Genomic DNA, 26,951 nt, shown 5'->3' with positions numbered 1-26,951 from the left:
ATTGAAAGAGTTAGTCACTAGTATTGGAAACTGATAAAGAAAGATTGGCAAACAATGGTCTTTGACTCACCTTAGAATTTGCAGTATATTTTGAAAACTTAATCTTGGTCAGAATATATACTAATTACATACTAGCCCAGAATGACTAATAAAACAAAATTTGGATGATTGGACTACATTTTTTTTTCCTTAATTATAAAACATTTTGATAAGTAAACTTTTTTTGCAGGTGGGGTGCTTTTTCTTCTAAGCTTGGGGTGGCTGGTTGCCTTGTCAGTTTTTTTTTTTTTTTTTGATAAACCAATGAGTGTGTGACAAGAACAGATTGTAAGGGTAGAAGAGAGAGGGAAAAAATGGCTTCTAGCCTAATTTTTTTTTTTTTTTTTTAAAGAGAGAGTGAGAGAGAGAGGGGGACAGAGAGAGAATTTTAACATTTATTTATTTTTTCTTAGTTCTCGGCGGACACAACATCTTCGTTTGTATGTGGTGCTGAGGATCGAACCCGGGCCGCACGCATGCCAGGCGAGCGCGCTACCGATTGAGCCACATCCCCAGCCCTAGCCTAATTTCTTGATGTTTACTGTGCATGTGGTATCAGAGGGTTAAACAAAGATGTACAGTGTCTCTCTGATTCCTTTTGTCATTAATGCTAGTGCAAAATATAACATTTATAATTTTCAGCTTTGGAATTTGTATTCCTTTTTTGTTATTCAATGGAGCATAATTTTTTACTTATACTGTGTGACCTACAAAATGAGAAGACTTATAACTAGGACCTTGTGAAAGTTTTTCACCCTTTTGAATGTGTCATTTTAATGTATTTAAAGTAATATCAATGACTTATGAACACTGAAACACATGGTAATTTTGGATTTTTGTTTTGTTTTTGCTGGAGAGGAATGTTTCTGATCTTGATTGAATGGATAAATCTATGTTTACCTTGGAAAAATGACTGGAATGACCAGGGACTTTTCTGTATTAATATACTATGAGATCTGAAATTACCTTTCCTGAAAGTTCTTCATTGTAGGGAGCCCCACATTTTTCTCTGTTGTTTTGTTTTGTTTATGGTGCTAAGGATCGAACTCAGGGCATTGCTCACGATAGGCAAGCACTCCACCAATGAGCTACATCCCTAGCATCCCCCCATTTAAAAAAAATACAGTTATATAAATCAAAGTTAACTCTAAAAGTTTAAAAACAGCTTAAATTCAAACAATAGGATAAATATTGCATAGCTGAAAAAATTAATGAAGACACTGTATATTGCTATAGAAAAGATCTCTAAAGTGTTCATGAAAAAAAAAGGCACAGACAGTGTAGAGTGTGCAACTGTTTGTTTTATGGGAGAGTGAATATATTTGAGGATTATCCTGTATATCATAAAATAACTGCAAGAAACTTACTAGTTTTATAAGAAACTGATAATACCAGCTTCTGTTGCAAGCTAAATTGGATGATAAGGAACCTGGATTGGAGTCACATGTTTCACACTCTGTGTGTGTGTATTGATATATGTTTTTTTTTTTAAGTGAAATTTTTTTTAAAAATATTTATTTTTTAGTTCTTGGCAGACACAACATCTTTGTTGGTATGTGGTGCTGAGGATCAAACCCAGGCCGCACGCATGCCAGGCGATCGCGCTACCGCTTGAGCCACATCCCCAGCCCATAAGTGAAATTTTAATCACAGTACACACAGAAAAGTAGAGGCATCATAAATGTGCAGTCTAGTGAATTTTCTCTATATAATCAGCATCTATAATAAGAAACAGATTCTTTAAAAATATATTTAGTTGTCGATGAACCTTTAATTAATTAATTAACTTATTTATATTGATGCTGAGAATCGAATCTAGTGCCTCACACTTGTCAGGCAAGTGCTGTATCACTGAGCCACAACTCCAGCCCAAGAAACAAATGTTTGTGAGATCTCACTATGTCGCCCAGGTTGGCCTCCAGTTATTGGACTCAAGCCTCCCCTGTAGATCAGACTATAAGTGTGCGCCACTGTGCCCAACTAGAAACACATTATTAAAGTTCCAGAGCCTCTCATGTCCTTTCCTAGTTATTGCTCTTCCAAATGGTTTTCATATCCCGTATCATTATAAAGTGGTTTTGCCTGGTTTATGGAAGTTTTTTTATTTTTTTATTTTGGTGCTGGGGACCCAGCTAAGCTTATGCTCCACTGTTGAGTATGTCCTCAATCTCTTTTGTAAATTTATATAAGCAACATGTACTCTATATAAATGTACTATATAAATGCAGCATGTATTCTTTTGTATCTGATTTTGTTATTAGTTTCCTATGAAATTAATAATAGTAAATAAATAATAAACTAATAATAATAGTAGAGTTTTAAATAATAAAGACTTTAGTATAAAGTTTTAGTGCACCAGTCATATTTTTTTTTTTAAACAGGCTATTTATAGTTTTCTAGTAGGTAAAACCAAATTATCTTGGAATATAGGTTTATATATATAAAAGGTATTCATAAAGAGAAATTAGTATTATTAGTTTTTCTATGAAACTAATAATACCCTATTATATGCATGTACTATAATTTATTTATTAATTCTATTATTGATGGAAGTTTGGATTATTTCTGGTTTGGGGCTATCATCAGTAATGCTGCTCTGTTCATTATATGTTCTTTTTCACTTAACAGGGTATATGCCTATTAAGAATTTAAATTTAAAATATATCCCTTAACTGATTTATAGGAAAATTTCAATGGTCCATTTTAAATTAAAAATTAAATATATAGTTGCACAAAATAACTTCCAACTATTTTGGGGGTCTATTCTTAGATTTTCACAATATTAAGAGAAATCCCAGTGTAAACTAAGACCAAACCCCATATTCTTCTATCCTTAAAAAAAGAGGGGTTAAATATGAGAGAAAATGTGTTTTTTTTTTTTTTTAAGGAGAGAGTGAGTGAGTGAGTGAGAATTTTTTTAATATATATTTTTTAGTTTTTGGCATACACAACATCTTTGTATGTGGTGCTGAGGATCGAACCCGGGCTGTACGCATGCCAGGCGAGCTCGCCATCGCTTGAGCCACATCCCCAGCCCAAGAAAATGTCTTTAAAATAGTTTCAACACCTGATCTAGGGCATGGACCTGTAGCCCAAGCTACTGGGGAGGCTGAGGCAGGAGGATCCCTTGAGCCCAGGAGTTCAAGTCTGTCTCAAAAAAGAAAATAAAAAGTTATAATGAATAAAAAGTTATAATGCCCAAAAGATATGATTTTGTAATTGTTAAGTATTTCTTATGATATTTCATATATATATGTATATCACAATCCTGCCTGCACTGGTAATTATTAAACTATTTATATAAATTTTATAACTACACATATTTAACTTTTTTTTGGAGTTCCAAAGTTCTAAACAAGTTATAATATGGAATACTTTAGTTAAACTTGTTTTGAATATTTTAGGATTTGGTAGACCTGTCAACCAAAGAAGATGGTATATAACTGTATGTAGCCCTGCAGCTTGATAACTGTGGAGGCATCAGTGTTCCTATGAAAAACTGCATTTGATCAAAAATTTTTCCTTTATTTGCAGTGGTACCCCCATCCCCAAAACATGGAAGTAATGATTAAAGTATGAGACCGTAAAGCAGTGGTTCTCAATCACAGTTAATTTTGCCTCCAGATGCTACTGGCATCTAGTGAGTAGAGGAGCAGAATACTGCTAAGCATTCTCTAGCACATGGAACAACACTCACCATCAAGAATCACCTAGAGTGCTGGCTGAGAAATCTCGTTTCAAAGCAACTAGCGACTAAGCTGAGGTATAGGCAGGTAACAATTTTAGCATTGACTTTGTTAGATTTACACAAAACTCAGCTAATTTATCTCATTTAGAGCAGAAATAAGCTGGGTAATTTTCTAAATAGTAGTAGAATTTTAAATATGAAGACTTTAGTATAAGTTTTAGGGCATCAGTCATCTTTTTTTTTTTTTTAAACAGGCTATTTATTTATTTTATTTTTTATTTTATTTTTTTTTTAGAATTTTAACATTTATTTATTTTTTCTTAGTTCTCGGCGGACACAACATCTTTGTTGGTATGTGGTGCTGCTGAGGATGGAACCCGGGCCGCACGCATGCTAGGCGAGCGCGCTACCGCTTGAGCCACATCCCCAGCCCAAAACAGGCTATTTATTGTTCCGTAGTAGGTAAAACCAAATTATCTTGGAATATAGCTTTTATGTAAAAGGTATTCACAAAAAGAAAGATTATATGTGTGTGTGTGTATATATATATATAAAATATAGCAAAGACTTACTTTTTAAAAAGCAGATAATCTTCTGTGATCCTAGTGTGGATCTTGCTTTATTCTAAGAGAAAATTGTTGGTTCTTTAACGGTTCTGTCCCCAGCACACTACACACACAAATTAAATCATGCATAATATGGTAAGTTAAGGAAAAAAAATTGCCTTCTTGGAGCAGATATTAGGCTGTGGGTTTAATCCCCCACCATTGGAGGGGATGAAAGTGAGAAAATGTTAAAATTAAATATTAGAATATTCATGCATAATAGAAAGAAAATACCTAATTTTTTTTTTTTGAGAGAGAGAGAGAGAGAGAATTTTTAATATTTATTTTTTAGTTCTCGGCAGGCACAACATCTTTGTTGGTATGTGGTGCTGAGGATCGAACCCGGGCCGCACACATGCCAGGCGAGCGCGCTACTGCTTGAGCCACATCCCCAGCCCGAAAATACCTAATTTTAAATGGCAAAGTTCTTCCTGTAAGATTGTGGTAAAGAAGTAAGCAATTGTGCATCCATTCCATGTTGTCAGATGTGATAATCCATATCCAGGAGATGTTTTTTTCCGCCTTCCAGTCTCTCTTCAGTCCTTTCATCACCTCATATGGAAAGTTAGATCTTTGAAGATGACTTAGGTCTCTAAAGCCAGGTGGTACACTGAGTACTGAGAGACCCACAGCAGCTAACTGCTGCAGGATTGGGCTATTCCAAATCTAGAGCTGATATGTGTTTAATTCTGTCTAGCAGTAGTCCTAGCAGTTGGGCCATATCTGTAGAAAGAATCGGAACATGCATATACACTCTTCACTTAAGTTTACACCCACATCTGAAACAAAAACTTTGTATCACTATCTGTGAGACAATATGGTAGTTTTTATTTAGTTTGGTTTCATTTAGAAAAATTGATTGGGACAGGCAGTTTGAAAAAACATGACCTTATATAGTGTTTTTTTTAAATGTATCTTCGTGAAGTAGATACTGAATAAATGTTTACTGGATTAAAAAGGGTGCAAGAGAGTGATAAAAATCATATTTATGGCCTTATTCCATATAGAGGGGTAATTCTTTAAAAACCTGAAAATCTGGAAAGGGTTTAAGTTGGATCCCATTTTGCCCAACATTTGAAGCTATGGTCTTCTCAGAGATAGTACACCTGTCATTGCTAAACACACGCATAACATCTGTGCACAGATAACATGCATACACTGTCTAATGTTTATTATGTTAAGTAAAATTGATAGAGCCAATGAATATGTAGAAAGAGATTTTCTTAAACTCTGTAGTATAACCCCCTTTAGCATCTTACTAAGATCTTGACTTGAAATAAAAAAATAAAAAGGTCTGAGGATGTAGCTCAGTGGTAGAGTGCCTGAGTTTAATCTTCATTATACAAACAAACAAACACAAAAACAATGAACAGAGAGTCTAGTATTCCAGAAGGACAAAATTTCTAAATTTCTATACCTGAAGTTGCATATGCAGTGTGTATGAATATGAATATATTTATTTAACAAACCTTTATATAGTATTTACAATTCATTTTTCTTATAACCCTTTGAGGTGGTAGGTGTTATTTTTTTCCCCATTTTACCAGTAGGAAAATAGAGACAAAGTGAGGTAAGGTTAATTTCCCAAGTTAAGTGTCTTTTTTCTTGGTACAGAGATTTTTAAAGAAAAGACCCATTAAAACATTTTATTTTACTAATTGAAAAATTAAAGAGAAGAAATTTTAAACCCATGAATACTTCTGGTTTTTAGAAACCAGAGACTGAGTAATTGCTTTACATTTTTAAATCAATGAATAGTAAATTGACATTTTTGTTTACATACAATTCTGGGAATGTTAGTGTATATGTAGGTTTGTGTAACCACTACTGCAGTCAAGATACAGAAAAGCTCCATCATCCCCCAAATCCCCTTTTGCTATTTTTTTGTATTCAGCCCATCCCCTGCCCTCTATCCTGCAAACATTGAGCTACTTACTGTCTGTCACTATTGTCTTGTCTTTTGGAGAATGTTATATAAATAAGGATAAGTATACAACATTTCAAGGCTGGCTTCTTTCACTAAAAATAATGCCTTTGATATTTATCCAAGGTTTTTGTTTGTTTGTTTGTTTATTACCTTTTATTTTATTTATTTATTTTTATGTGGTGCTAAGGATCGAACCCAGGGCCTGGCATGTGCTAGGCGAGCACTCTACCGCTGAGCCACAAACCCAGCCCTATATTTGTCCAAGTTTTGATGTGTATCTTTTTTTCCTTTTTATGGCCAAATAGTATTCTATGATATGAATGTATCGCTAATTGAATACCAATCACGATTTGAAGGCCATTTGGATTGGTTCCAGTTTTTGGTGATTGTGAACAAAGTTACTATAAACATTCACAGGCAGGTGTTGAGGTAAATATATTTTCATTTCTTGAGGGTAGATACCTAAGAGTAAGATTGCTGTATCATGTAGTATGTATATAACTTTACCCCAAACTGCCAAACTGTTTTCTAGTGGGTGTGTTATTTTGTATCCCCACCGGAAATATGAAAAGTTCCAGTTGATGGGGACGCTGGTAGGCATCTGTAATCCCAGTGACTTGGAGGCTGAGGCATGAAATCACAAGTTTAAGGCTCAGCAACTTACTGAGACCGTGTTGGGGACGTGACACTATAGTGGAGTACCTCTGGGTTCAATCCCCAGTACTGGGGGGGGGGGGAGTTCCAGTCATTTCCAGTCACGTATTTGTCAGCATGTGTCATTATTAATATTTTATTTTTGTCCATTTTGCATTCTAATAGGTATATAGAAATAATTAATTTTGAACCTTGATCAGATTCTGGGTTCTTAGCCCAGTTCTGCCATTACAGGAGCCTTGCCTTTTAACTGTGATGAGCCTCTCATTTCCTTGTCTTTTATGTAATAGGGTTATATTGGATGCATTATGTTCTCTCAGCTCCCAAATTCACTGATACAGAAAGAATCTTTGGTAAGAGGAAGAGAGAGTTATATTTACTTGTGCAAAAGAATCCATTGATTTATCTTTTCAGCTAAAGTACAAACATTATCAGCAGGGTGTATATTTATAAATGGAATCCATATGAAGTAACCTTATATATATCTATAGTTTGTCCTTTGGAGTTAAAATAAAATTGTAATCATATCTATCTTTAAGATGAAATTATATTGTTATTGTTGCAGTTCACATTGACAACCTAGAATCCTTTTGCTGGTGTCTGATACTTTTATGTTTCTTAGCTTTCTAGGGTTAAAATTTACAGTAAGTTTAATAATAAATATTTTGCTATTTGTCATTAGTAGGAATCACTTAAAAATTGTATGTTTAGTTACTGTCCTTAATGTCTTATTTGGGTATTAAACAGATTGTTTCTAGTAACATTAAAAATTAATAGCATTATTATTTTTCTAAAAGATTACAAATGCATTTTTAAGGAATATAGAAAAATATGAAAAAAATGTATCCCCCTCCCTATCTTTACTGTTCTCCTGAGACATCTCTCAATGAGTATACCTGTGCGTGAGTATATTCATGGTTTTGCATATTGAGATTATATGATCCCATTTACACACATCTTTTTTTTTGTGGGGGGTGGTACCGGGGATTGAACTCAGGGGCATTCAACCACTGAGCCACATCACAAGCCCTATTTTTGTATTTTACTTAGAGACAGGGTCTCACTGAGTTGCTTAGCACCTCACCATTCATGAGACTGGCTTTGAACTCATGATCCTGCCTCAGCTTCCTGAGCCTCTGGGGTTACAGGTATAGGCCACTACACCTGGCTTACACACTTTAATTTTTTTTTTCATATGTGGACATAATTCTGTGTCAGTTAATGTAAATCTGTATCATATTCAGATGGATTCATAGCATGCCTGTTTTAGTCAGTTTTTTCACTGCTGTAGCTAAAGGACCTGATTAGAACAATTGTAAAAGAGGAAGGATTTATTTGAGGGCTCATGGTTTCAGAGGTCTTAGTCCATCGAAGGCTGGCCCCACAGGGCTGTAGGTGAGACTGAACATCCTGGTGGGAGAGAGTGGCTGAGGGAAGCAGTTAACGTGGTAGTCTGGAAGCAGACTCCACTTGCCAGATACAAATATTTCTGTATTTGTATAGATATATACAAATATATATATATATCTATATATATATAGATATATATATAACCACCCTTCTCCAGCCATACTCTACCACTTCGGTTACCACTCAGTTTATCACCCATTGGGTTCAGACTCTCTCAACCCAATCATGTCTCCTCTGACCCTTCTTGCATTGTCTCACACATGAGCCTTTGGGGGATACCTCACATCCAAACCATAACAATGCCTATGTCTATATGGGCCATTTTTTGTTTCAGGTTTTTTTTTTGTTGTTGTTGTTATAATAAATGTCCTCACACACAAATCTTTATATATTTCTAGTGGCAAATTAGTTATAACTATAATTCTGTGGCTGGGTCCGAAAGTATATACACCTTACAGGTAGGAAAATAGTGCTGAACAGCTCTCAGGAAGGTGGTTCTGTATTCACATAGTGTCATGAGACATAGCTGGCCATGCCTGTTATGCCCAAATCAGTCAGGTTATCTTGGCATTAGTCAGTTTGGGACTTATGCCATAAGACATATTTACACATGTTTGTACATGGATTCTGGTGAAAAACCAAGCCCACTTGCTAATTGATAGACTTTACCAAGTAAACCTGACATTGCTTAAAAAATCAAAGCTTTAAAAAACATTAAAAATGGGCTGGGGATGTGGCTCAAGCGGTAGTGCGCTCGCCTGGCATGCGTGCGGCCCGGGTTCGATCCTCAGCACCACATACCAACAAAGATGTTGTGTCCGCCGAGAACTAAAAAATAAATATTAAAAAATTCTCTCTCTCTCTCTCTCTTTCTCCCCTCTCTCACTCTCTCTTTAAAAAAAAAAAAAAAAAAACATTAAAAATCAAATCTACTTTTGAGAAAAATCACCTGATAAAGACATCTGATTTTTTTTTAATTAAGAGAAAATCTTTTAAAGTAAATATAGTATTTAAAGTATCTATAGTAGTGCTGTAAATTTTCTTTTAAAATACCTTTTGAATAATTTTAGATTTATAGAAAAGTTGCAGAGAGTAGCATGTAGTCCTTATCCAGTTTCCCTATTGATTCAGTCTTTCATTAACCATTGTTTGTTTGTTAGGATTAAGAAACCTACATTGGCATACTACTATTAACTAGACTTCAGAGTTATCAGATTTCATTAGTCTTCAACAAGTATTCCTTTTCTATTTGGAAACACATTAAGCTTTTCAACTGTATATTTAAGCTTCAATACCTGTTCACAAATTAATTTTAGTCATTATATATATCATACTTGTATATGTACTATATGTACTGTATCTGGATGTCTGTATTTGTTTAAACAAATGTAAGTTATCTTTGACGTTAATATCTTTGAAAATTATCTTTTGACATTCACAGTTCTGCCCAAGGCAATTTTAAGGTAGGGCTGAGGAGCTTTCCCCGCCCTTTTTGTGTTCTTTGCGGAAATGAGATTTATAACATCTACAGTGTGTTTCTTGCACAGTGGTACCCTTTTTAGCGTAGTTACAAGCCCCCATCTCCAGGACACATGGAAAATTTCCTACTGTTTACAAGGAAATTAGCTATTGAGAGTGGTAGAGAAGAGTGTCTTATGCCGGATGGTTTCACTATCTTAATTTCTCCAGGTGTGGTAACGCACCCCTGTAGTCCTACCCACCACTTGGGAGGCTGAAGCAGGAGGATCACAAGTTCAAGACCAACCTTGGCAAAGTCCAGTCTTGGCAATTTATTGAGACCCTTCCTCAAAATAAAAAATAAAAAGGATGGGGCATGTAGCTCAGCAGTAGAGCATCCTTGGGTTCTATCCCCAGTATTACACAAAAACAAACAAAAATATCTTTGTGGTTCTTGAAGAAGAAAAAGATGTAGGTTTTGATAGGGTAATAGCTGGGTACCTTTCACCTTTCATTCCACACTTTCTTTTTTTTTGGTAGGATTGAACCCAGGGGCACTAAATCACTGACTCACATCCACAACCTTTTTATTTTTAATTTTAAGACAGGGTCTTAATAAGTTACCTAGGGCCTCACTAAGTTGCTGAGGGTGGCTTTAAACTTAAGAGATCCTCCTCCCTCAGCCTCATGAGTCACTAGGATTACATGCCTATGCTACTGTGCATGGGCTCACTCTGCACTTTCTAATGTGAAGAATTCCTTCTGGGCAAATCATCACACAAACTCACTATATTTAAATCATTTCTAGTTTATGGCAAGGAAGGAAGGAATTGGCTTTTTCTTTTTTTGTTGTTTCTTGGTACCAGGGATTGAATCTAAGGGTGCTTAACCACAGGATCTGAGTTACTTAGGTCCTTGCTAAATTACTGAGGTTGGCTTTGAATTCATGATGCTCCTCAGCTTCTTGAACTGCTAGGATTACAGGCTTTTGTCACCATTCCCAGCAGGAATTGGCATTTTTAAAAATCACTTTTCCAGGGCTGGAATTGTGGCTTAGCACTTGTCTAGCATGTATAAGGAAAGTGGGTTTAATACTCAGCACTGTATAAAAATAAATAAATAGAATAAAGATTTTTAAAAATGCTTTTTAAAAAATCACTTTTCCTCACAGTTAAAGGGAATTCTTAAAGTATTCCTTCATTAGCATACCACTTTAAAAAAAACTGAAAAAATTCTTTTTTGTATTCTAAGCAGCAAAAATGCAGAGCAGTAACATGAGAAAGCACACACTAGATCTGAAGTACATCTTCCTTTTGCGGAGGCAAAGCGGAAGGAAGACATGGCATTTGTCCTGTATGTCAGTTAAATTAATGAACTAATAGTAAAGTGGTCCTAACTTTTGCATGTTTCACGAGTGCCTCTGGGCAGAGCAATGCATTAGGTCTAATGAAAAAGTATAAATTTATTTTCTTTCTCTCAAAGAGCTTGTAGTGGGAGAAATACCATTTGTAGACAAACAAGTGCAATTTAGGATGTTTTATGTTAGATGACAGCTCTGTGTCACAGAAATTTTGAAGGGGTGCTTTGTGTGGTGGCACTCACCCATAATCCCAGCAACTCAGTGGTGGGGACTGAGGCATGAGAATCACAAGTTCAAAGGCCAATCTTAGTAATTTAGCTTCCCTTGGTTCAAGCCCCAGTACCAACAACAACAACAAAAAGGAAGTTTGGGAGGGGAAATCCCTTCTGTGCAGGCAGTCATGCAAGGCTTCAAGAAAAAGTGCACTGGAGCTAGTTCTTGAAGGATGGCTGTGATTTTATTATAGTGATAGGGGGTTTGGAAGATATTCTAGGTAGAAGGAAAGAATGACAAGATTTTAGAGGTGGAAAGTGCCATCGTATGCATGATGAGTAGCATAAATAGCATGGGGACATTAGGTGGGAAGGAGAAGATTAATTTTGGAACTAAGATTGGGCTCAGGTGGTAGAGGCTTTCTGAATTGTACTTTATTTCATTGCTGTAGGAACCATTGACGGTTTTGTAGCTAGGGAGTTACATGATTCAAATTTTGAAAATCTCTGTGTAGCATGGTTTGAAAGAGGGAGGCAGAAAGAGTATTATAATTGTGTGAATATGAGGTGATGAGGGCCTGAACTGGGGTTCTTGTTAGTAATTAGAATAGGAAGAACAGGATAATTTCAAGAAATGAAGCTTAGTTTATTGGATCATTAAATATTGAGGTAAGGGAAAGAAAGCAGTCCCAAAATGAACGTGAGGTCTACAGCCTCACTCAGGCTACGCTTTATTTGGTTCTTTTATAGATTTGATCATAAAATAACTTAAAAATCAATCTTGGGGGCTGGGACTGGGGCTCAGCAATAGCACACTGACCTGGCATGTGTGAGGCACTGGGTTTGATTCTTAAAACCGCATATAAATAAATAAATAGAGGTTTATCAACAACTAAAAAAAAAGAGAGAGAAAGAAAAGATGGGGCTGGGATTGTGGCTCAGCAGTGGAGCACTTGCCTAGCACGGGCAGGACCTGGGTTCAATCCTCAGCACCACATAAAAATAAAGGCATTGTGTTGTGTCCATCTACACCTAAAAAATAAATATAAAAGAAAGAAATCAATAATCTCTCAGAAAAGAAGGAAAGTATTTGGCATTCTTGTTTTAGAAGTAATAAAATGTGCAAGTGTGTAGTTTAAAATAGAAGATACATGGTATTTGTTGATTCAGGGTGGAAGGAATAAACCAGAGAAGGAAGGTGGGCTTACATTTGATGGGGAGTATTATGCTGATGGGCTGTGCTTTCACCTGGTTTTCCAGACCATTTTACTGTAGGTGACAGCAGTACAACATTGAATAAGAGAATCCTTGTTAACTCATGTACAGCAGATTTAGAAAACTATCTGAAAGGTTCTTCTGCTCACCCTTGAACCCTTGGATAATTGTCCCTCATTGAGTGATGAGAGTGAAATATAAGCTAGGCAGGAGAACTGCAAGTTTGAGCAAGATCTTCAGCAACTTAGTGGAACCCTCTCTCAAAATAAGAAAATAAAATGGGGCTGTGGATGTGGCTCAGCAGGAGAGCACATGTGAGGCCCTGGGCTCAATTCTCAGCACCACATAAAAATAAATAAATAAAATAAAGGTATTATGTTCAACTACAACTAAAAAATAAATATTAAATAAAAAAATAAAAATAAAAATAACCAAACTATCTTTGGGCCAGGCCCTTATGGGGCACGCTGTAATCCCAGTGGCTTGGGAAGCGGAAGCAGGAAGATCATGAGTTCAAAGCTAGCCTTAGCAATTTAGCAAGGCCCTAAGCAACTCAGTGAGACCCTATCTCTAAATAAAATATAAAAAGAGGTTGGGGATATGGCTCAGTGTTAAAGCATCTCTGGGTTCAATCCCCGGTAACAAAACAAAGAACTATCTTTGTTTGCTCCAGCTACATACTTTAAATGTTACCAAACCCAGGCATAGTATCACACACCTGTTGTCCCAGCAGCTCAGGAGATTGTGGCAGGAATACTGCAAGTTTAAGGCCAGCCTCAGGAACTTAGTCCCTAAGCAATTTAGAGAGACCTGTCTCAAAAAATAGAAATAAATAAAAAGGGCTGGGGATATAACTCAGTGATAAAGCAACCCTGGGTTCAACGTTCAGTACCTAAAATAATATGTTACCAAAAAGTAGTGTTAGAAAATTTGGGTGAGTGTGAACTAGTGTGAAAGTGCTTTGATTTTGGAAAAGGAAATATATTTAAAGATATTACATTAAAAATCCATATCACTAATAGAAAATTTTCTTTAACATTCATAGATGAAGAGGAATTAGACTTAGTCATAAATCCCCAATCTCCAGACAGGTTTGGTCACATCATTGGCTTGGCTACCTTAACCATGCACTGGAATTGAGTTATGACAAATTGTATTTTAAAACAAAAGCAAGCAAGCAAACAATACATTTACTAAGTTTTTTGACTGATTGCATCTATTTATAGACGTATGTTGTGAAGAGTTGTGGTTTTCTTAGATTAAGAAAGACGTTGTATAAAAATCATCTCCCCACATAAATGTTTCCTCCACCTACTCATTTGTCTGCAGGCCAGGAGTCTGGGCTGGTGCCTTTGCTGCTCATAGGCTCATTTTTTAGATATTCTGGTGCAGTTAAAATATAAATGTCTAATGTGTGTAGTCTTGCTAATTATTTTATAACCTAAAAGTAACTTCTTGGGAGTTTATGGGGAGATAGTGGAATGAACATATTGTTTTACATTCATATTCAGAAATATGAATGTTTGGGGCTTTTGCCTTACTGAAATATGCAGTTATTCACAATGCAATATAGAGAATGATATTTTGGGAAAAGATGATTAAGAATTCCACGTAGAAAGCTGGGCATGGTGGTTCACTCCAGTAATCTCAGCTACTAAAGAGTCCTAAGCAGGAGAATCCCAAGTTCTAGGTCAACCTGGGCAGTTTAGAACTTGTTTTAAAATAAAATTTTTTGAAAGGAATGGGGCTGTAACTCAATGGTAGAGTATTTGCCTAGTATGTATGGGGCACTGGGTTCAATCCCCAGCACCACCACCAAAAAAAAAAAAAAAAAAGAATTCCAGTGGAAGAAACCTTTGTATATTCAAATGTCTTCCATCTGTTTTCCCAGCTCAGGTTATTACTGAGCAATTATTGTGCCATGGAGCAAATAGCCAAGAATAATTTTGTGTGATGAGGAGTTTTTCTCCTCACACATCATGTCATTAAACTGCATGTTATTAAACTGCCACACATTCTGTAGTTCAGCCTTGTGTTAAAATTTTAGTGTTGTGTTACCAGTAACTAATGGAGACTTGTTAATGTGATGTGTATATTCATGGGGAATATGTTTTTCTTCCCTTACAGTAGAGATATGTTGCAGCATGAAAATGTGTTGATCCATTGAAGTCCCCCTCCCCCTGCTCCCCGCCCCAACTGCTTTACCTGTTGTCTGGCATTTAATGAAAAAAACCTTGCTCGAAAGTTGCAGATCTCTTGAGAGCAGCAAATCCTACACTCAGAATGAAACTAGGTTACTGCTTCTGCAACATGCAGTGGTTTGTATCAAAAGCTGTTTTGGTCTTGTCTTTGAAATTATCCCCTATTCTTTGAAGTGGTCATATTTTGATTGGGAGTGGTTTTAAATTTTAGAATTTCCTGAATTGAACCTAAAATGTTTTATTATTTTCTTATGTGGTTGTTGTACACAAGCTTTTATAGAAAGCTTATCTCAAGATAACATACATCTTTAGTAAAAACAAAAAAATAGTTTTGAGAAAGTATTAAAGACAGTGTTTTAGGAGGGTATTAAAAAATGGTTTTATGTAGCTAGAATATATATTTCCTTAGCTTTTAAAATATCTGAGTTTTATCAAAATTTTAGTACTTTGAGTTTATATTTTAATTCTGGAATCATCTTTATATTATCAAGAGGAAACTAGGCATTTTTCCTTTACTATTTTTTACTTCTTAAAAAAAGTGTATTTGGGCTGGGGCTGTAGCTTAGTGGCAGAGCACTGGCCTAGCCTGTGCAAGACACTGGATTTGATCCTTAGCGCTATATACAAATAAAATAAAGACATTCTGTCCATCTACAACTACAAAAATTTTTTTTTTAAATGTATTGTCTTTTTCTTTTTGGATGACATGGCTTGAAGTGAGGTGGAGTTTACAGCTATTCCTTTATCATACTCTTTCTTCTCCATATAAGGTTTTTTTCTGTTTGTTTTGTTTTTTGTTTTTGGGGGTGCTGGAGATTGAACTCAGGGGCTCCTGAGCTGTATCCCCAGCCCTATTTTGTGTTCGACTTAAAGACAGGGTCTCATCGAGTTGCTTAGCACCTTGCTTTTTGCTAAGGCTGACTTTGAACTCACAGTCCTCCTGCCTCAGCCTCCTGAGCCACTGAGATTACAGGTGTGTGCCACTGTACCCAGCTACATATAAGTTTTGAAATCTTAAAAGTAATCTATTTTAATGAATTCCAAGATGTTTTTCTTCAGTGGTGTTGTTTTATAGCAAGAAATGATCTTTCCCTTTGACATTTAAATATGCTCAATGCTCTCCTATCTTTAAAAGCCAAACTCATACCTTTTTTCTATTTTATGTCCTTCTGCCTCTGCTGATCATCACCTTTTGTCTTGTCCTCACCACACTTAACTCTGTAGGGTTTAGTGGGCCCAGAAGGCAACCTTGACCCTTTTGCTAACTAACACAAGACTCCCATTCTCCCAGGGAGAAGAGGCTGGTAGAACAAAGGGATATTCATGTTAAGAAATTATTCTGGTACTATATTTTATGGTCATTTTTTTTCTATCCTCATTGTTTAGCAGCATTTGATACAGGTGACCAATTCTTTCCTGAAAATTAAAAAAAAAAAAATATATATATATAATTTGTTTGTTTGTTTTTAATCACTTGTCTTCTGTGTTCTATAATTTAGTACTTTTATTTGGCCTCACTGTTAATTTCTTCTCTCTTCCTTGGTAGTTTTGTCTCTCTTCTTTGGTAGCTCTTTCTCCTCTATTCTTGGAGTACACTATTGCTTGGTGTTCTGCCCATTTCTCTATTTACCTGCCTTCCTAGTCCCCAATTATATATATATATTTTCTGTATGCTGATGTCTCCCCAATATAAATACTATTCAACTTAGAGTGGCATTAGGTCCTGATGAACAACTCACTGTAGATTGAAAATATTATAAGTGAAACTGCATTTAATGCACCTCACCTACTGAGCATCTCTGCTTAGCAACATAGGACTGTGTTGTTTCCCTTTGTGCTTGTGTGACTGACTGAGAGATGCAACTTGCTGTTGTTGCCCAGCATTACAAGAATGTATTATCTGCATACCTGTAGTCCAGGGAAAGGTCAAAATTCAAAATAACTTTTTTTTTTTTTTTTTTTGGTGCAATGGGTTAAACTCGGGAGCTTGTGCATGCTAAACAAATGCTTTACCACTGGACTCCAGTGGTAATATCTCCAGTGAAATGTTTCTAATGACTTTATATCACTTTTGCATCACTGTAGATTTGAAAAAAATCTTAAATTATCTTTAACCATTACTATATAATTGTAGTCCTGACTTCTAATTAGGAGACTCTTACATTTGACTACTTGACAACTCTACATAAATATCTAATTTGCATCTCAAACATTATTATATAAATTAGGATGCTTTGAGCTCCAAATAATAGAAAATACAACTAAAATTTATTTGAAAACAGGAAAATTTACCCTCACCAGTAACAAGATGACTTAGTCTAGGAATTGGTTTAAATTTGTGGTTTAGCAGTATAATTTGGGACTCATTCCTTCCACCTTTCTGCTTTGCCAGCTTAAACATGTCTGCCTTCTTCTGTGGTCACCTCTCATCATGGATGCAAGATGACATCTAGCAGAAAGGGGTAGTTGTCTCTTCCATTGCTTCTTAAGAGTTAAGAAAGATCTCTTAGAAGCTTCTCAGTAGATCCACTTAAATTCCATTGTTCAGAACTTGATAATGATCCCATCTCTAAACCATTCCCCCACAAGGTAAATGTATACATACAATTTTCATACAAAATGGAATGATAAGTATAATAGAGATAGAACAGAAGAGTGGAAACACACATATAAGGAAGAGGTGACAGGAATTGGGGAATTTCATAAAGACCTTCCAAGATAGGTGGTGTTTGAACTAATTATTGAAGGATTAGTGAAATTCATTTGATAGCAAGGGACATAAGGGCCAAAGGGGCAGGGTATACTGATGACTGGTATACAGAAATTATATGACATGTTTGGGGAACACTGAATATATTCTTAAGGCTGGTACTTGGGGTTTATGGAGGGAAGGTGAGAAATTATGTTAAAAACATAAAGTGAGGAGTTTATTGTTTGATTTGATTTGCATTGTTGGGAATTAAACCTGGTGGTGCTTTCCCACTGAACCACATCCCTAAACCCTTTTATTTATTTATTTATTTATTTTGAGACAAGGTCTTGCTAAGTTTCTCAGGCTATGCTCATGCTTGCAGTGCTCCTGCCTCAGCCTCCCAAGTCACTGGGATTACACCTGGCTGAGATGTCCAATCTTGAAGGAGGTTTGCTCTTAACTTTTAAAGTGGTTATCATTGTAAATAAATTTTTGCAATATTTAGCAAAAACTTTATCTGGTTATTATGCAAAAAACAGAATTAGGTATTATCTCTGAATTTGAGGCTTATTATCTTTAAAATAATAAAATAATGTGCCTTCTTATCTCTCCGCCTATGTTTTCCCATTAAATATAGGTATGAAGTTCTAATTGTCTAAATTGTCTGTGATCCTTTTCTTTCTTCCCCGTTCACATCTAAAGAGCAGATTCTATTCATCTCCTCTTCTTGTTCTCTCTGCCACTGTCAGTGGTACCCATATTTATCAGCCTTCTAATAAAAAGTCTCTATTTCCTGTCCCTATTCTACTTTTATGACTTTATCACCTACTAATAATAAGGTGATAATGTCCTGTATGATTTCTTTAGGTAGGCCTGTATCTTCACCCCCTAAACAGACTATGCTTAATCGTGAACATGACATCTCTACTCATAGAGTCCTCTCCTTAGCATAACATGTCTTTTAATATCCTTTCTATCTTTTCAGATCTCTCCCATTCTTCAGGACCCAGCTCAAGTCTCTTCACATGGCATTCCATAGCATGTCCAATCTACATCCTTTATGACCCTTTAAATAATCATGTGCCACCTTTTTGAAAAAAAAAAATCAACATTTGTTTTATTTGGTAATTGTGACTTTTTGTGTGTGTATAAAGTCTTATTTACCTACCAACTTTTAAGCTTGTGATATAGGGTGACTACCATAATTATTTGAAGGAATAAATTGGCAACATCTCCTGATATTAGATTCTTTGAACTTTATATTTAGATGGTAGTAAAAGCTTATGAATGGATGGAATATAGGAATTGAATAGAAAATGTTTATTGTATAAACCCATTTTATCTATAAACTTCACCTTTATATCAGAAAAGAATAAACAGTTGATTTCTCTAAGGTGGGGAGGGAAGACATGGGCATTTACATACAAGCCCCTTTGTGCCTAGCATCAGTTTTAGTAACACAGTCCCATCACCACTTCTAAGACTCTGAAATTCTAGATGTCCTGTGAAGATTCATTAGATATAGCTTGCTAGAGCCAAATTCTAGGAATCAGTCTCTTCTCTGTGTTCAACTGCACTTCCTGAAAGGTAGGCAGGATCCATTGGATCAGTTTACCAACACCCAATGTTGAACATCTTTATTTAGTACAGTTTTGCTCTGTGTTAACTATGGAGTAGTTGGGCACATTTGCATTTAATTTTGACAGTGTGGCAATGTTACCAGACTTTATTTTATTCAACCTATTATGTTCATTTTTAGGAAAGGAATGATTAGAGAGAAGTGGCAAATGGATATGCCAGTTAACTAAGGCTTCATTTTCATGAATTTCTTCTATGCTCTATTTGGTACTTGATTGAATGCCTTTTTTTTTGAACACTGGGGATTGAACCCATGGTCTTGCACATGCTAGATAACTGCTCTACCATGAACAACATCCCCAGCCCTTTTAAAAATATATTTATTTATTTATTTTTTAGTTTTCAGTGGACACAACATCTTTGTACATGGTGCTGAGGATCGAATCCGGGCCGCACGCATGGCAGGCAAGTGCACTACCGCTTGAGCCACATCCCCAGCCCTCCCAGCCCTTTTTGAGACAGGGTGTTACTAAATTGCCCAGGCTAACCTGGAATTTGTGATCCTCCTGCATCAGGTTCCCAAATCGCTGGGATTACAGACATGTGCCACCATACTTGGCTCTCAGATGTCTTCTGATTAAGGCAGAGGATTGAATAGAATCATCCAAGAAATAGTGTTAAGTGTGGTCACTTCCCTCTTCTCCTTAAGAAAGTATGATAAACCCAATATTGTTTTTGGAAAAACTTACCTATTCCATGGATAAGGTTGTAGGCTCAATCCCAGTAGGGATCAAATTTATTTCAAGACTATGTTCTATTCCCTTTACCCAGGTGTCCCCAAACTGAGATTTATAAGCTAATTTTATGTTCAAAGAATCAAATGGAATTCATGGGAACACTTTACAGTTTAACCAAGACACTATGATTGACCGTTTTTGTTAGTAAAGAATAAACAGTGTGGCCAAAATGTAAATTCTTAGGCAATATATATATTTTTGAGCAATAAAAGAAAGTATGGCAGTGTGAAGTGAGGTGAGGGGGAAATATGTCATAGCTCTTAATGTTAACAGATTGGGAATTACCTGTGTGGCAATAAGTGACCAGATAAAATAGGCAAGAGATTAGTCACCAATAGTCAGTACAAATTGTGGAGCATTAAATGTCAGTGATGGGAGGGAATTCCTCAAGCTATGTTTGAAAAAACTGAAGGCTAGAAAGGGAACCTACCAGCAGTTTGGAAGAGCCCCAAATAGAGCCTGTTGAGATCCTCTGACTCTCCATACACCCATGATGTTATTTTTCCTTCTGTCTCATTGCATCAGAGCTGTTTGGGCTAGTTTATACTTTATGATATAGCCAGTAAATCAAGAATGTCATATTTATCATAATTTATTTTCACATAATTTAACTGCTTCAGATCACCTTTGGCCTGTTAGTGTCATTTTACTTATTTCTATTGAGATATAATTCATATGCTATAAAACTTACCTTTTTAAAAAGTGTGCAGGTTTTGTGTGTATTCACAAGGTTGTATAACTGTCACCAGTATTTAATTCCAGAACCTTCAATTGCCCCCAAAGAATCCTAGAACCCATTAGCAGTCACTCACTATACCGTCCTAGCCTCTAGCCTCTGATTTACTTCTGCCTCTATGGATTTGTTTATTTGGGTCATTTCATGCAAGTAGGATCATATGATTATGTGGTCTTTTGTGTCTGGCCTCTTTCACTTAAATGTTTTCAGGGCTCAGCCATGTTGTACCATGCATTAGAACTTCATTCCTTTTTATGGCTGTTAGTCTTCAGTTGTATAGTTATACATATCCAGCTGAAGTATGTATATTTGGATTGTTTTTACTTTTTGCCTGTTATGCTGCTATGAATTTTATGTTCAAGTTTTTGTATGAACATATAGTAATATCTTCAGATCTCTTGGGTATATGCCTAAAATTGGAATTGGGTCATGTGGTAGCTTTTAACTTTTTGAGGAACTGCCAAATCTTTCCATTGTATATCATTTTATATCCCCACCAGTAATATGTGAGGCTTCAAATTTTTCTGCATTCTTGCCAATATTTGTTATTTTACAATGTTTTATTATAGCCATCCTAGTAGGTATGAAATGGTATCTCATTGTGGTTTGGATTTATATTTCTCAAATGACTACTGATATTGAGATCCTTTCCTGTATCTTTGGTTATTTGTGTATCTTCTTGGGACAAATGTCTATTCAGTTCCTTTCCCCATTTTAATCTGGATACTAGTGTCTAGATACTAGATACTTATCATCCAATGCTGCTGGGCAGGTTATGTTTCAGTTTTTTTGAGCCATGAGGGATTAATTCCTTATGGGATTCATACTTCAAGGAATTCCCTTCCACCACTGACATTTAATGCTCTACAATTTATGCTGATTTTTTAATGACTAATCTGTCTAATTCATCTGGTCACCTGTTGCCACACAGTTTGTGAAAATGATTTACAAAATTTTCCTCATTCTTGGGGCTGAGGTAGTGGCTCAGCGGTAGAGCACTTACCTAGCATGTGTGAAGCCCTGGGTTTGATCCTCAGCACCACAAAAAAATAAATAAAGTAAGTAAATAAATAAATAAAATAAAGGTATTGTGTTCATCTACAACTAAAAAAAAATTTCCCCATTCTATGTGTTGTCTCTACTTTGTTGATAGTGCTCTTTGATGCACAAATGTTTTTAATTTTATAAAGTTCAGTTTATTTATATTTTTCTTCGACTGTTTCATTTCTAAAACTTCTCTTTCTTCTAGTCTTTCCCCTCGTTTCTACTGCCTCATGTTCCTTGTGCAACAATGTTTGCAACAAATTTAAATTACATAAACCTTTGATCTGCCATCCAAAATTTATAACTTCTTTAGGAAAAGATCTTCTCAAATAGGAGAGGAGCCAACACTGCAAGCCTCCTCTGTAAGGAAGGAAGTGGACCTATGGGATCAGTTAAGTCTTTGAAACAGCCCTTAGAGGTGTAGGCACTCATATTTGAGTTTTATAAGGGAACACAAAGATTCCATTTATCTGTCCAAGGTCATAGCTGGTTAAGTAGCATATTGGGATTCATACTAATCTCTGAGGCTCTTCTATGCTTCCTCCCTAAAAACAGACAGCATCTGCAGACCTTGTACAGACATTCCTGTTTATAGCTGTAAGCTTTTTATTCTGTTAATTCATTTCTTATTATATATGTGCTGTAGAGATACAGAGAATAGAAATATAGGGAGAGAAGGAAAAGTTTCATTTGCAAACTTCATCTAAATATACATCACAAATAAGGAGGGGTAAGGTCTGTTCTCTGACAGTTCTTAGCCTGGATTTTGGGTCCCTAGGGGATTTGTGGTGGGTGTCTGAAAATGGGAAAACTCCTGAAACAGCATTAAAATTTTGTGTTTATTTGTAGGAAGGGATTTGTAATATTTTTTTCCTTTTTTTTTTTTTTTGGTATGGGGTATTAAACCCAGAGACACTCTACCACTGAGCCACATCTCTACTTCATAAAAAAAAAAAAAATCAATAAGGTAAAAAAAAAAAAAAGAAATTTTTTTTTTTTTTTTTTTAATTTGAGACAGGGTCTTACCAAGTTGCCCAGATTGATCTTATATTTGCCATCCTCCTGCCTCCTGAGTCATTGGAATTATAGGCGTGTGCCACTGCCTGGCTGAGAATTTGTAATTTTCAAAAGAATCTCAAAAAGTTTTTAGAATTGCTGCTAAGGAAAGAAACATACAACCTTTCTGGAAAGAAAATGCAAGTAGTGTGTTAACAATTTGTCCTTTTCTATTAGCCATGTTTTGGGTACATTCTGGTTTGCATTAAATCTTCCCATCTGGTTTCAAATATTTTTGTTTTCAAGTATCTATACTTGAAAACAAAAATATTTGTATACTTGTATACTTTTTGACTTAAGACTGTTAAGATCTTTTCAAAGTGTTACTTTTTTTTTTAAAGAGAGAGTGAGAGAGGAGAGAGAGAGAGAGAGAGAGAGAGAGAGAGAATTTTTAATATTTATTTTTCAGTTCTCGGTGGACACAACATCTTTGTTGGTATGTGGTGCTGAGGATCGAACCCGGGTCGCACGCATACCAGGCAAGCGCGCTACCGCTTGAGCCACATCCCCAGCCCTTAAAGTGTTACTTTTTGAAGTATCAAAACTTTCTTTGTTAGTGAGAAAGCAATAGCAACCCTTTGACTTTGTGTAGATCAACTATATTTAAAATTTCAACATTTCCTCATGTTATTCATACATCTAAAATATTTGTGATTTTTAAAAAATTTTTGTAATATATAAGAATATAATGAGGGTGTTTCTTATTTTCATTTTCTACATGAGTTTTTAATTCAGATTTCTGATGATCCAGTCAAGATTGATATCTCTCATGAGAGGTGATAGGCAGCCAGAGTATGAACATCTGTACCTGCCTGATGAATACATTTCAGTTCTACCCAAAGGTGATACCTCTCAGAGTTAGGAAAAAAAAAAAAAAAAAAAGGAAGGGTCACAGACCTTTTAAGTCTGGTTTTTCTTATTAACTTATATTTTGTCTATTAGAGTTAACAGCGATCAAGGATCATATAAGCCATCTTGAAATGAACTACTGTATTAAAAAATTTCATTCCTGCCAGGCATTGTGGAATATGCCTGTAATCCCAGCAACACAGGAAGCTGAGGCAGAAGGGTTGCAAATTTGAGGCCAAGTTTAACAAATTATTGATGCGGGGTCTCAAAATTAAAAAAAGAGAGCCCTGAGGATGTAGTTCAATGATAAAGTACCTCTGAGTTCAATCCCCAGTGCCAAAAAAAAAAAAAAAGTAAATAATCTCATTCCAGAAAACAACTTTTGGTCATGTGGCTAGACTTGAGCTCTCTCAAGATAAATATATTTGTTTTGCTGGTGCATGCATGCCTGTAATCTCATTGGTTCACGAGGCTGAGGCAGGAGGATTGTGAGTTCAAAGCTAGTCTCAGCAATTTAGCAAGACCCAGTCTCAAAATATAAAACAAAGGGCTGGGGATGTGGCTCAGCACTTAAATGCCCCTGAGTTAAATCCCCAGTACGTGTGTGTGTGTGTGTGTGTGTGTGTTTTATAGATATGTTCTGGTGATTTTTATTAAAAAAAGTTTATTGTGAATTATAATTATACATAATAGTGGAATTCATTATGCTATATTTGTACATGCACATCATTTGATCAGTCTCATTTCCCAGTACTTTTCCTTTGCTTCCTCTCCTTCCTCCCTCAGATCCAGTTGCTTCTATTCTACTGATTTATTTTCCTTCTATCATCATCATCATCATCTTTAAGGGTACTGAATTTTATTTAAGCCAGATTTTAGTGGAAAAGATCATGGTAATATACACATAACATTACCTTCCTTTAAAAAATAGCCCCTTTGGGCTAGGCATGTGGCTCAAGCGGTAGCTCGCTTATGCGCGCAGTGCTGGGTTCGATCCTCAGCACCACATACAAATAAAGATATTGTGTCCACCAAAAACTAAAACAAAACAAAACAAAACAGCTCCTTTGTTTAAATTACATTTCTACTCAAAGATGATGTTTAGGAATAGAATTGAATAATAGAAAATGTTTTGAAATGCATTGTGATCATGTAGGTTCTGCTTAGTGGTTGATTTCTTTGAGCCTGGTGGACTCATTGATGAAAGTTAAGGTTGCTTAGACTGTGTGATAAGTAATACACACAGTTTTGATGTTTTGCATGGAAATATGGAAATTGTTGAGGATTGATAGCAATTAGGTAGTACCTAGGAGGAGCTCCTTGCTTACCCTCTTCTGGTAGCTGCACTTGCATATTGTCAAAGAAACACAATAGCAGCCTCATTTAAATGCACATGTAAAAAGCTACAGTGAAATTTTATTTTTATAAAAGCTTTGTTTGAAACTAAAAGTGACAGGCATTTCTCAATCCATTTTTACAGAGAATGGGTTAAATGGACTGCTTAGAAATAATTCTTCAACATTAAATTTTTATTAGATGAAATTACATTAAAATTAGTTATTTTCAACCATTTACTGTAGGCATCTAAGAACATAGTGGTTATCCAAAATATGGCCCAGTATTGTATATCATTTGAGGGTTTTGTTTGTGTAAAGTAGATTTATGCATGTTAGTGTTGTAGCTTTCCTAGTGTATTCTAGATTGATATTGTGAACACCTTTGGAAATGAAGGACATTTATAAATAATGCCTCTGCTACTGTGACACAGAACCTTTTTTCATTGTAAATTTTGTTTCTGTAACTTCTACTTTACAGAACATATTCAAAGCCCACAAATTTATTTTGGTTTTATACATTTTATTCATTTTGTTGCAAAATGAACTAAAACACAATTTAAATTTTAAGTCCTTAATTTGTCAAAAGTAAGCCAGACATGGTGGTACATGCTTGTAAGTCCAGCTACTTGGGAGGCTGAGGCAAGAGGAGTGCAAGTCTCATAACTTAGCTAGACCTTGTCTCCAAATGAAAGAGCTGGGGATGTAGCTCAGTGGTAGAGTGCCCCTGGGTCCAATTCCCCAGTCTCTCTCGCACATACGCATGCTCACAAAATAATTACTATACAAAACAAACTGCAAGTGGATCAAATTGAAAATTGGCATGTATCCATGTGAACCAATCTTGACATTTCAGGGCATTCAGTTGAGAGGTGTGAATTCCACTAGCTGAGGATAAAATTTAGACCCTTAAACACTATAAATTTTTTAAACTTTATGTTATTTAGTTTTGTTTAAAACCTAAGTGGATCTTTTTTCTTAGCACTAACTGAATTAGGAGAGTATGGTACACTGGGACTAGGAATTTTCTAACCATGAGTCTTACACTTGCTCCATCACTTGCCAACAATGACAACGGGAAAATTGTTAAACTGAGTCTCAGTTGTGAAATAGAAACAACAGTCTAAGTCATCGTAGGGCATTGATACTTAAGGAAGTAAAATTCTGTGAGATTTCATTCCTGTCATTTCCTTCCTTCCTTCCTTCCTTCCTTCCTTCCTTCCTTCCTTCCTTCCCTCCCCCCTCCCTCCCTCCCTCCCTCCCTTTTTTATGCAAGATGCCTACCTCGCTTCTCACATCTATCTCACTTCTGCTTATCCTTTAAGACTATCTTCATCTTTGTCTCATCCCTGAGGCTTCCATTGACGAGTTCATTACTTTTTTTTTTTTTTTTGGTACCAGAGATTGAACCTAGGGGCATTTAACCACTGAGCCATATCCCCAGCTCTTTTTTTATATTTTGAGATTGGGGTCTTGATAAGTTGCTGAGGCTGGCTTTGAGCCCGCAATCCTTCTACCTCAGCCTCCTGAGTTGCTGACATTACAGGCATTTGCCACTGTACCCTGCAAGTTTACTACCTTTTATGCCAGTTAATCGCCTCATTTTCTGCACTGCCAAGATATGCATTATATGGGCAGGTATATTTATTTAACATTTAGAGTAGTGCTGTGACTGAGTACTCTCACATTCATACCAGTAATAATTCTATGAGGTAGATAGTCTTTATATTTCCTTTTTATAGATGCACAAAACAAGACATACATAGGTTAAGTAATTTGCCCAAGCTCCCCCACTAGTAGGTGTTGGAGCCATATTTTCTTTTGCAGTGCTGGGGATCAAATCCAGGACCTTACACATATTAGACAAGTACTTTGCCACTGAGCTACCTTTCCGGTCCAGGAGCCAGATCTATATAAGCCGTTTCGCTTCAGAGTTTTTGCTTTTAACCACTTTGCTGTTTTTTTGTCTGTCTTCCCTAGACCTTTGATCACCTTTATGGTGGTTCGGGCTCCTATAATCCCTAACACATAGTAGACAGTTAATAAATAGTTAACAAATATGTGATAAATGTGATTTATCATATTTATAAACTATA

General features: G+C 35.9%; 1 protein-coding gene across 4 annotated transcripts in view; it reads left to right on the top strand.

Moving 5' to 3' along the window:
• Positions 1–26,951, top strand: part of Znf652 (zinc finger protein 652) — a 76,673-nt gene that overhangs the window by 5,538 nt on the left and 44,184 nt on the right. Inside the window, exon 2 of one of the 4 annotated variants that reach the window (XM_078042196.1) lies at positions 19,439–19,504. The exons of the other annotated variants lie outside the window; for them this stretch is intronic. The gene's annotated coding sequence lies outside the window, so the exon portion shown is untranslated. The remainder of the gene's footprint in view (positions 1–19,438; positions 19,505–26,951) is intronic. 4 annotated transcript variants of the gene reach the window in all.

This window comes from Ictidomys tridecemlineatus, chromosome 3, assembly GCF_052094955.1.
Source record: "Ictidomys tridecemlineatus isolate mIctTri1 chromosome 3, mIctTri1.hap1, whole genome shotgun sequence".
NCBI classification, from domain to species: Eukaryota; Metazoa; Chordata; class Mammalia; order Rodentia; family Sciuridae; genus Ictidomys; species Ictidomys tridecemlineatus.
This window is presented reverse-complemented; position numbering and strand designations above follow the sequence as displayed.